Source organism: Macrobrachium rosenbergii, chromosome 20 (genome assembly GCF_040412425.1).
Source record: "Macrobrachium rosenbergii isolate ZJJX-2024 chromosome 20, ASM4041242v1, whole genome shotgun sequence".
Lineage (NCBI taxonomy): Eukaryota > Metazoa > Arthropoda > Malacostraca > Decapoda > Palaemonidae > Macrobrachium > Macrobrachium rosenbergii.
Genome location: NC_089760.1, coordinates 42,182,229 through 42,192,157, shown reverse-complemented (window position 1 = coordinate 42,192,157; position 9,929 = coordinate 42,182,229). Strand labels below are relative to the sequence as shown.

The window sequence follows — 9,929 nt, the reverse complement described above, 5'->3', positions numbered from 1 at the left end:
TTTCCCCCTCTACCCCTCTCAGGCGATATAACAGTTATAATTTTCTCCCATTGTAAAATGTTATTTGTTTCAGTAATTTCCTACATTCAGCTTTAAAAGGCGATATATGATTGCATACATATCTTAAAAGGACATTTCCCCAACGGAAGGGGAGCACCGTTGAGCCGTTTTAGATAGCTATCGAAGTGTCATAAATCCTTGAATGACGTCATTTGAACTAAGGTGACTTCTCTTCCACTCAGGCCAAAGTTGTTGAACGTGAGAGAAGAATGAATAATCGATAGACTTTCAAGTGTTTAAAGATAGGTTAAATCGCTTAAGGAAACGTGAAAATCATTTGTTTGGATGGTAGGCCGCAGGAATCAATCGAGTATCTTCAACTCAAGTTCTGGGTCCATGTTTTGGTGGCTATACTGGGCCTTGTTGCATAGGCTCAAACTTTTATTCATCGTCCTGGTTTGTAGGAAAGGGATCCCTTATGATCGTTTTTAGTAAGATCTTATGATGAAGGATTCAGATACATTGTTGTTAACCTTTGATTCATTTTTATGTGTTTATAAATGCATAATTTTTTATGACATTGAAAATTAAATCCTGGCTTACATATTGTTTTTCCTAAAAACATCATTGCTCTTGGCCGTAAAGCTCACTCACTTGTCCAAGTTACATTTCGCACTGATATATACAAGTATGCCTTCTTTGCAAGTTCACTTTCTTCAGTATATTTTTCAAGTACAGATTTCTTCAGTATATTTCAGAACAGTAATGCTTGCTGATTTGTCTCAATATCTATGATATAGTATATCAATGATGGACAATCCCCCAGTATACGATACAAGAATAAACCCTGTCAAGAGTAATGGTCAAAACTAATAAAATAAAATAAAAAAAACAAAAACGAAAAATTTTACTGAGCATGTCTTAATGTTAGAAAGTGCTTGCTTTCCAGTCGTACCCGCGAGAATGGGAAGGTTGAAGTGAATAGTGATCAAATTTTTCCATGCTGTATTCTTTGGGAACAGTGGATAATTTTTCAGAACTATTGTTATTCATTCGAGATATCAAATGAAAATGAATGAGAGAGAAACATGTCGATGGGTAGAAAATAAAATTACTATGTATTTAAAGAGAAAACCTATGTATGAACAATGAACATGGGCAATAGTTCGACTTTCAAATGTAGTATTCCAGGATCCTTGATTTTCTTTCGATCAGTCTAGAACTTGGTTGTCAAAATGTCAGCTCCTCGTTTGTTTAAAGTGATTGGTGGTAGTCGTGATTGTCTTTATTATGCTGTAGTGATATCACTGTAAGTTTTTAATTTTGTCTGTATTGATTTGGTTAGTATAAATGATTATCGTTTAGACTACAAAATACTTCTGTGAGGTTAGTTACTCAAGCAGATAAAACCTTGTTTTGGAATTTTGGTTCACTTTGACTCCGGAATGCAACTCAACTTGGCATAGGGATTTTTCTTGTTTGGAAGCAGGCTTAATAGGAGTATTACTATTTACCATATCTTAGACCATGCGTCAACACTCGGACTAATGCCAACCGCCATAATACAGGTATTCCCGTATCACAAGGTTATTCCATAGGCTCAGTCTGTACACAGACTTGTCCAATGAAACTTGGGTTAAACTCCAGTCTTAGCCTTGTATTGCCCAATATGGCTACTTGCAATAGTGGTTAATATTTACCTAGTCTGACAAGACTCTTGATAGCAAATTCCTGAGATGTATGCTAGTATTGCACCAACTCCGGTTCTTTTGCCATGCCTCTAGGTTAGGTTAGGTTGGGTTAGGTTAGTGCCGCTAGAGTAATTTGGGTGTGGGAAACATAATGAGATTATTTCAAGATGATTCTAATGTTAGTTTTTAAGATAATGGCGTCCTGCTTTTTTCAGTCTCGGTACTCGGTTACATCACGGGAAAATGCCTCCTGATAAGTTTGTTCAAGTTACACTAATGTTCTGTACTTGTGGTGATTTGTTTTGAAGAACAGCAGTGACTACATTAAGAAGCTTTGTGAAATTAACAACTGGCCACCATCCATTAACATCATTGTGTTCAGACATTAGCTGGCTTTAATATAGTAATTGATGAGTTTTGGAACCCGTAGTAAATTAAACAAAATTAGACTAATGGTAGTACTTACATGAATACCATCCTTGGTATTGTTTTTTGTATTGCTGTCAAATCTCCTTAATGTGGTTCATAAGAAAATCATAATATCTAACATGAATTTACTCAGAGGTATTTACTGACGAAAGTTATCCACTAGGCATTTTAAGTGTTTCAATGGAATCCTGATTGGATTTTGTTTGTCCAATGTATTGTAGGGTAGGATGGCTAGCATATTTGGAATGTTGTTCCGTTATTTTCATCTAGAAATGTGGGTACATGAACAGTGCTGGGAACTGATTGATTTTGTTATAAGCTAAACCAGTTAAGTGGGGAAGCAGAATTCAGGCAGTCCTTGAAAATACCACCTTCAGTTCTTAGTCTTGGTTCCTGTGATGCAGACTTGTGACTCTTGTTCCTTGGATTAATTGTCTGATTTGAATTTTTTCACGATCAACATTCTTGACTAAAATTTCTCTACTAAATCATTGCCTTAAAGATATTGGAACCCCTATATCTAATTCAGGGGGACCAAAATGGTGAAACTAGGTTTTTATGGGTGGAGGAAATTTCAATATGAGTGAAATGAGAACGATCTATTCTAACATCCTCACGGTAAGTGTACTTACGTAAGATCTGAGTCTGATTAAGGTGAGATTTATTGAATGTTTGGCCATTGTTAAATTTCCACTTAAAAACATAATCATATTCTGTTGTGGACCTATGTTTTAGTGAGTGTTGAATGTTTGTCAATCATTTTGGCAGCAAGTTAGTAGGCTAGGCCTAATTTTCAAGATACTGAACACCTCTTATGTCCTACAATTATGGGGACCACATTGGGAAACTGGTGTATTTGGGATGGGGAAAATACATAAAAGTGATGCTTATGCGAATTCTGATTGTGATTAAGATAAAGTTCATTGAAAGGTTTTAAGGCGACATCATGCACTAGGCAAGGACCTGCTAATGTGTTGGGGGGCTAGTTAAGAACTGAACACTCCAAGTTAAGTTAGGTACATCTCAAATTTGACTCATTTTGTTTTCCTGCACCTACAACCATGCATTTCCACTGTGAGGCCACCATAACTGTAGGATATAAGAGGAGGGGTGTTCCAAGGATTACTAACTTGCTCACAAAATTAACGTCAAGACCTTTGAAAGCTCACGTTAAAACTTGGAAATCATATGAACGCCTGAATGCATTATGGCAGAGTAAAAATTTACCCAAACCCTAGTTTTAGTACCATTTCAGAAGGACTGACACTAACTACAACCCTACTTCGAATTAGGATTGTTTGCCTGTTACTGATTGCATATATTTGTAGGCTAATCATTCTCTGATGGTTATGTGGTGGGAAGTGAAGAGTATAGTTACTGTCTTTGTTCATTATGGCTTGCAACAATTATAACATGAGGTCTAGGATGTATCCCTGTAACACTACCACACAGGTTAGGGGGTGCAATGTGGGCAGCCATTCAGGACAGGTAATACTTGGCATATTAGGTCAAAGATGAATCACTAAGATGGAAAAAAGGTCGAGTAGAGACAAGCTCAGCAGTCAAGTAGGATGCAGAACTGTTGATTAGGTTTTGGAGGGTTAGTCTATGATGTAGGCTATCATATAAGTAATACTGACACAATTTTGACAGAGGTTGGGGATGTGGTTCCAAGCACAGGCATAGACCCTTACCTTGGCCAGGTAGAAGCTGCATCCTAGGTTAAATAGGGTTAGGTTAGGATGATTAATTTTGTATTCCTTTAATTGCTATTGCTCATTTTCATGCTCTTAACCATGTTACTTGTGATTTTTAGTGATATATGCAAGAATCTTGTACAGTAATTTTTTTCTAGATGTTTTTGAGATTTGAAAATATTGGCCATTGGTAGTGCTATCACCCATTTCGTTTTTCACCACCAAAAAACCTGTCTTCCCAATGAGTGCCCCATAATTGTTAGATTTAAAGTTACGTTAGTTATAAGGTTACTTTGGTTAAAGATGATTGTTTGAAAATATTAGTGCCACTGTAATTTAGTATAAAAAATAAATAAAATTTACAAAGGTCTCTAATTAAAGTTATGTATTTTTACCAAAATTTTAAAGAATTTTAAGTCCCAAAATTCATGAAGCCTTAAATTTTCAGGTTACAATGGGAAACTTCTGGATGTGGTTAAAAGTTGTTGCAACTATAGTGCAGATTCATAGTGGACTAAGACCTTGTGGGAACCACACTAATGAATTAGAGCATCATTCATATAGTACAATTAATACCTAAGCACCACAATGAAGGTAGGCAGTCACAGTATTATTTGTAAAGTGGCTCATCTAAAACTTTGTAAAGATAAATGAATTTCAAATCATTAAGGTTTGCATTTTTATTAAAAGTTTTTTGTTATAAAATTTGTTCATATTTTTTCATTAAATCTTAAATTTTCAGGTTACAATGGATATAAACTGAATGTGGTTACAAGTTGTTGGAACTAAGGTGCAGATGTTTACTTAGATCTTGTGGACAATCAGGTCCTGTGCTGAAGAATACATTACAAGAAAAATTTTTAATTGGAGGATACCATACAGACTGAAAGGTGAGTTTAGCACTCTGAGAAAGGTAATGAATTACCCATAGATGGCATTACTAAAGATCAAAAAAGAATTGCATCCAGTTTGAGGTTGATAACTGAACCCCTTTCTCCGTGGTTACATGTATCATAAGACGTTCCTTGCTACTGAAAAGTACAGTCATAAACTTCTAAGAATTCCTGCACAAATCCAACTTGTACCTGTGGTAATCCAAACCAGAGCCTCCTATGTAGGAGCTTGAAATGGTCGTGGAAGTTTGACAACAGGTTGGATAATTGATGGGAGGTGGATGAGCACTTTTCTTCAGCTGTTGTTGGGTTTAAATGTTTGTGTATATGATCTGTCAGACTTGGATGTGAAGCTGTTTTTGTGTGTATGCATGGTGTTTTTGCACAGGAGGGAATTTTGCTCTCAGTGAGTGTAACCAGTGGTGGTGTTCTGCAGGAGTAAGTCCTGCAGCCCAACTGGCTCTTATGGCCAGTCCCTGTCTTTTGGTGCCTTTTTAGGTTGGTGGAAAGTTTTATTTTGAAGCACTTATAAAAGTACTTTTTATCTAGACAATTCATGTACTAAGTACTTTAACCAGTCCGCTAAACACCCCTATGCATGTAGGCATTTACAGTATTCTTTGTGAAGAATGACGACTCAGAAAACTGTCAACATTGTGAATCACATGTAATCAGTAAAGTTTTCACACGTTTAAAAAAAAACAGCTGTGTGGTGTTCTACAATGTTAGGTCCTGCTGCCCTGACTGTATGTATGGCCAGTCCCTGTCTTTTTAGTGCTGTCAAAAGTTGGTGGAAGTTTTATTTGAAACACTTTGGAATAGATATTTGTGACGATTTTCTAGATCTCCGTTCTTTAGATCTTGACAAATTATATCCAAGGCACCTTGGCAATGGATATGAATCTACTCCCCTCCAGATTGATTTTAGTGCTGCCTTTGACTTGATAAGCGAATGTTCGTAAACTTCGTAGCTCATTGTCTTTAAGAGTGATGTCCTTCGTTATTAAATAATCAACAACAAAAAATTCATTGGATTATGATTTAACCACTGCCAGGAGGCATCTAGTTTGGCAATCTTCAGTAAGCTGTTTTTTTTTTTTCAACAGGAAACTGTCATTTAGCGTCTTTAATGATTGCACATCATGAACTATTCAGAGAATATTTTTTGCTGACCATCAGGATTCAGATCCTGAGGAGGTGCCACATTGCTACACTGGACAGTATCATATCATATTTTGTTGTTGAACTGTGGAACAGATGTCCAGGCAATGTTATTGGCGCTGGCGACTGTAAGCTGAAGAGGCTATTTGCATATGTACATTTTATACTTATGCAAATAGCCTCTTTTCCATCTTTGTGGCAATATCTGTTGGATTACTTATAGTTGTTAAAGAGTGCTTATCATGGCCAATGATAATAAATCAGGAGTGCTTAAACATATTTCTTGTTAAACGCACTTTCTTGTTGTTCATAACCGGGCTTGAAAGATGTGCTCTAAAAGCAGAAAACTATAATGGAATGTAGTTCGGAAGCAAAAGGACACTACAAAGGTCCTGTAACAAATCTTCCACTGTTATTTAAAGCACACTGTTGACCTTAACCTCTTGAAACTATGAGGCATAGTTTACCTACTAATTTCAGACTGAGAACAGGGAAAATCAGGTCAGTCTATGAGACATCACTGTATTAAGAGTAACAGTAGCTGCTCATAGAGTTGGATAACAGGCGTTGATTTTTAGTAATATTTTCTGTAATAATTTAAACACCTTTTTGCATGCACATTCAAGGGAATATTAATTCAATTGCAAACTAAGTTGAATGATGTGAATGAAACTAGGGTTTAATGGTTTCAAGTTAGGTGTCATTGCTTTAAATTTCCAGATTTCAAGTTAGGTGTCATTGCTTTAAATTTCCAGATTTCAAGTTAGGTGTCATTGTTTTAAATTTCCAGATTTCAAGTAGGTATCATTGTTTTATATTTCAAGATTTCAAATTAGGTATCGTTGCTTTAAATTTCCAGATTTCAAGTTCGGCATCATTGCTTTAAATTTCCAGATTTCAAGTTAGGTAACATTGCTTTAAATTTCCAGATTTCAAGTTGGGTAACATTACTTTAAATTTCCAGATTTCAAGTTGGGTAACAGTAAAGCAAATTTCCAGATTTCAAGTTAGGTAACATTGCTTTAAATTTCCAGATTTCAAGTTAGGTAACATTGCTTTAAATTTCCAGATTTCAAGTTAGGTAACATTACTTTAAATTTCCAGATTTCTGACTAGAAAAGTAATCTCATAAGGTATACTAACTTAATGCAAAAAAAAAAAATACTAGTATATGGTCCTAAAATTTTACATTATTTTTCAGGCTAATTTGTAGTACAACTGCTTCAGAAAGCTTGTTCCGTGGAGGAAGATTACATCTACTCTCGGAATACAACGGCTGACAATAGCATTTGACTTTAAGGCATCAAAAAGTCAGGTGAGTTATACGCCACATTAAAATTCAGTACTTTTTCGTATACGACAGATTTTGATTAGGGAGGTTTTCTGTTGTAACATTTTTGACAACTAAGGCTTCTAGAAACCAATCCATCATAAGTTTAGCAATTATTTACATATATAATAGGCGTTTTGAAAAACATTTCAGTAACTGTATTTTTAAAATGGTAAAATCATTATGCTACGGTAAATTTAAGTTGTAAAACGAAAATGTTGCTTTAGCCGTAACTTGTTGCTAACAGGATCAGTTTTATTAGTTTTGGATATTTTATTAAGTTAAGGAAGATTGGACATTTTCATTCTGTGTCTATTCACAATCATGTAGCCTGCTGTACTTCGCCTTCTATATTCGAGGCCTAGTTTTCTCTGACAACTTTTCGATGTTTTTTTTTTTTATTTAATGGGATATATAGGTAATGAAAAATCCCTACAAAATTTTGTGTTTAGAAATATGTTCGTATAAATTTGGTTTGTTACTGGTTCTGTATTTGCCTTTCAGTTGGTTGTAGATCTCAGATTAGTGCATAACAATGCAAGCACTGATGCTTCATTACGGTACATTACATTATCTCTAAACTCAAATATTTTGCTTAGCTGAACGTTGTTTTCTCTCATTGGGTTGTGTGGATGAAATTGCTTAAATTTCTTGCTCACCTGGTTTTGCTTTTACGGTATCTTGTTGCAAAAAATTGTGATTTTCTTTTTTGATTTTCTTTTTACCTTACTAACAGTAACACTAGTGTAAAGTTTTCCAAGGTCTTTGAAAAGATTTAGCCCTGTGCAGTTATTTTATTACGTGATTGGTTTACCGTTTGACTTGAAATGGCAATTGCACATTTTATTTTGGCGTGGTTTTTAATCTAATCTACTTTTGTGACCATTACCACCGTTGTTAGTACCATCAATTTAATTGTCTTGTGCTTTTCCACATCTCTGGGACTATTATTATGCTTGGAGGTTTTTTGTAACATGATTTCCTAATACATCTTTTTTCTTTTCAGATATGTTGCTTCGTATTTCTGAAGGTACAAAAATTGTGTATATGGCAGTCTGAAACATTTTAGTATAACCGTTTATTCAAACCAAGAAGTGACTACCAGGGGCAAGAAAAACTTCACTAGCACTTATGGAACTGACAGTGGAAACAGCTGAAGGAAAATTATACAGCGCTGCAAGTCATCATCTCTGGAGCACACTAAATTGGAGAGCGTCTTCACGAAGGTCGACAATTGAAATCATGCTACTCATGAAGCAGGTGTTTAGCTGCAGTACAGCAAGGCTAAGAAGGAAATGTCAACGCCCGTCAGTATAATTTCTTCTGCATGTGCTTGACGTCAACACAAGTGCCCTTGTGCGGCTCATATCTTGCACTGACACTACGGACCAAGTATGTTCATAGTACAGGTATACATGTGCAGCAAGGGGTTAAGAAGGAAATATTCAACCACATCTGCTGAAACCTTAAAGGCAGCGGTGTATTAAATACTCTGCAGCCCACGTCTTGTGCTGAAGCTTCACAATGTTGATATTTCAACTTTTTTACTTTCAAGAATACTGCATTACACCATTGCAAGGAGTTATTCAGCAAGTGTATAATAGCAACGCAGCCTTAAGAGGAAGTGATACATCGTCCAGCGCTTCAGATTGCTCCCTCAAACAGAATTAATAGCAGTATAACTATCATGTGAAGTCCTAGCTTCAAAGCAGTTAAACTAATTGTGTAACAGTTCCCGAAGATGATGAAGTAATTTGCCTTACAAACTAGTAAAGCCGTCACCTCCATACCATTTCAAGTTATATATCGTCGTACTGCATATTAATTCAGATGTATAAACACACACTTCTAGCTTTTGTCTTTGGAAAGCAAGGAGCAGTTGCCGTCATGGATGTCCACATCTCACTACAATCCGTTTCTGGTCACCACGCTCCCGATGATGATCAAGCTTCCACGCTCCCGATGATGATCAAGCTTCTGGAGTCATATGCAGTTGCTGTCAGGAATGTCGACATCTCACTCTACAATCCGTTTCTGGTCACCATCCACCCGATGATGTTCAAGCTTCTGGAATCATATGCAGTTGTCGTCAGGAATGTCGACATCTCGCACTACAATCCGTTTCTGATCACCATGCTCCCGGTGTTGTTCAAGCTTCTGGAATCATATGCAGTTGCCGTCAGGGATGTGTCCACATCTCACTACAATCCGTTTCTGGTCACCACGCTCCCGATGATGTTCAAGCTACTGGAATCATATGCAGTTGCCTTCAGGAAAGTCGACATCTCACTCTACAATCCGTTTCTGGTCACCATGCTCCCGATGTTGTTCACGCTACTGGAATCATATGCAGTTGCCTTCAGGAAAGTCGACATCTCACTCTACAATCCGTTTCTGGTCACCATGCTCCCGATGATGTTCAAGCTACTGGAATCATATGCAGTTGCCGTCAGGAATGTCGACATCTCACTCTACAATCCGTTTCTGGTCACCATGCTCCCGATGTTCACGCTGATGTTCCGCTTCGGGAATCATATGCAGTTGCCTTCAGGAAAGTCGACATCTCACTCTACAATCCGTTTCTGGTCACCATGCTCCCGATGATGTTCAAGCTACTGGAATCATATGCAGTTGCCTTCAGGAAAGTCGACATCTCACTCTACAATCCGTTTCTGGTCACCATGCTCCCGATGTTGTTCACGACGGGAATCATATGCAGTTGCCGTCA

General features: G+C 36.8%; 1 long non-coding RNA gene across 1 annotated transcript; it reads left to right on the top strand.

Moving 5' to 3' along the window:
* The first annotated feature begins 1,252 nt into the window (after positions 1-1,252).
* LOC136849313 (uncharacterized) lies at positions 1,253-9,682 on the top strand. The gene is made up of 5 exons (XR_010856288.1): positions 1,253-1,309; positions 4,266-4,411; positions 4,560-4,707; positions 7,073-7,186; positions 8,208-9,682. It is a non-coding gene; the product is annotated as an uncharacterized lncRNA (long non-coding RNA).
* The last annotated feature ends 247 nt before the right edge of the window (positions 9,683-9,929 follow it).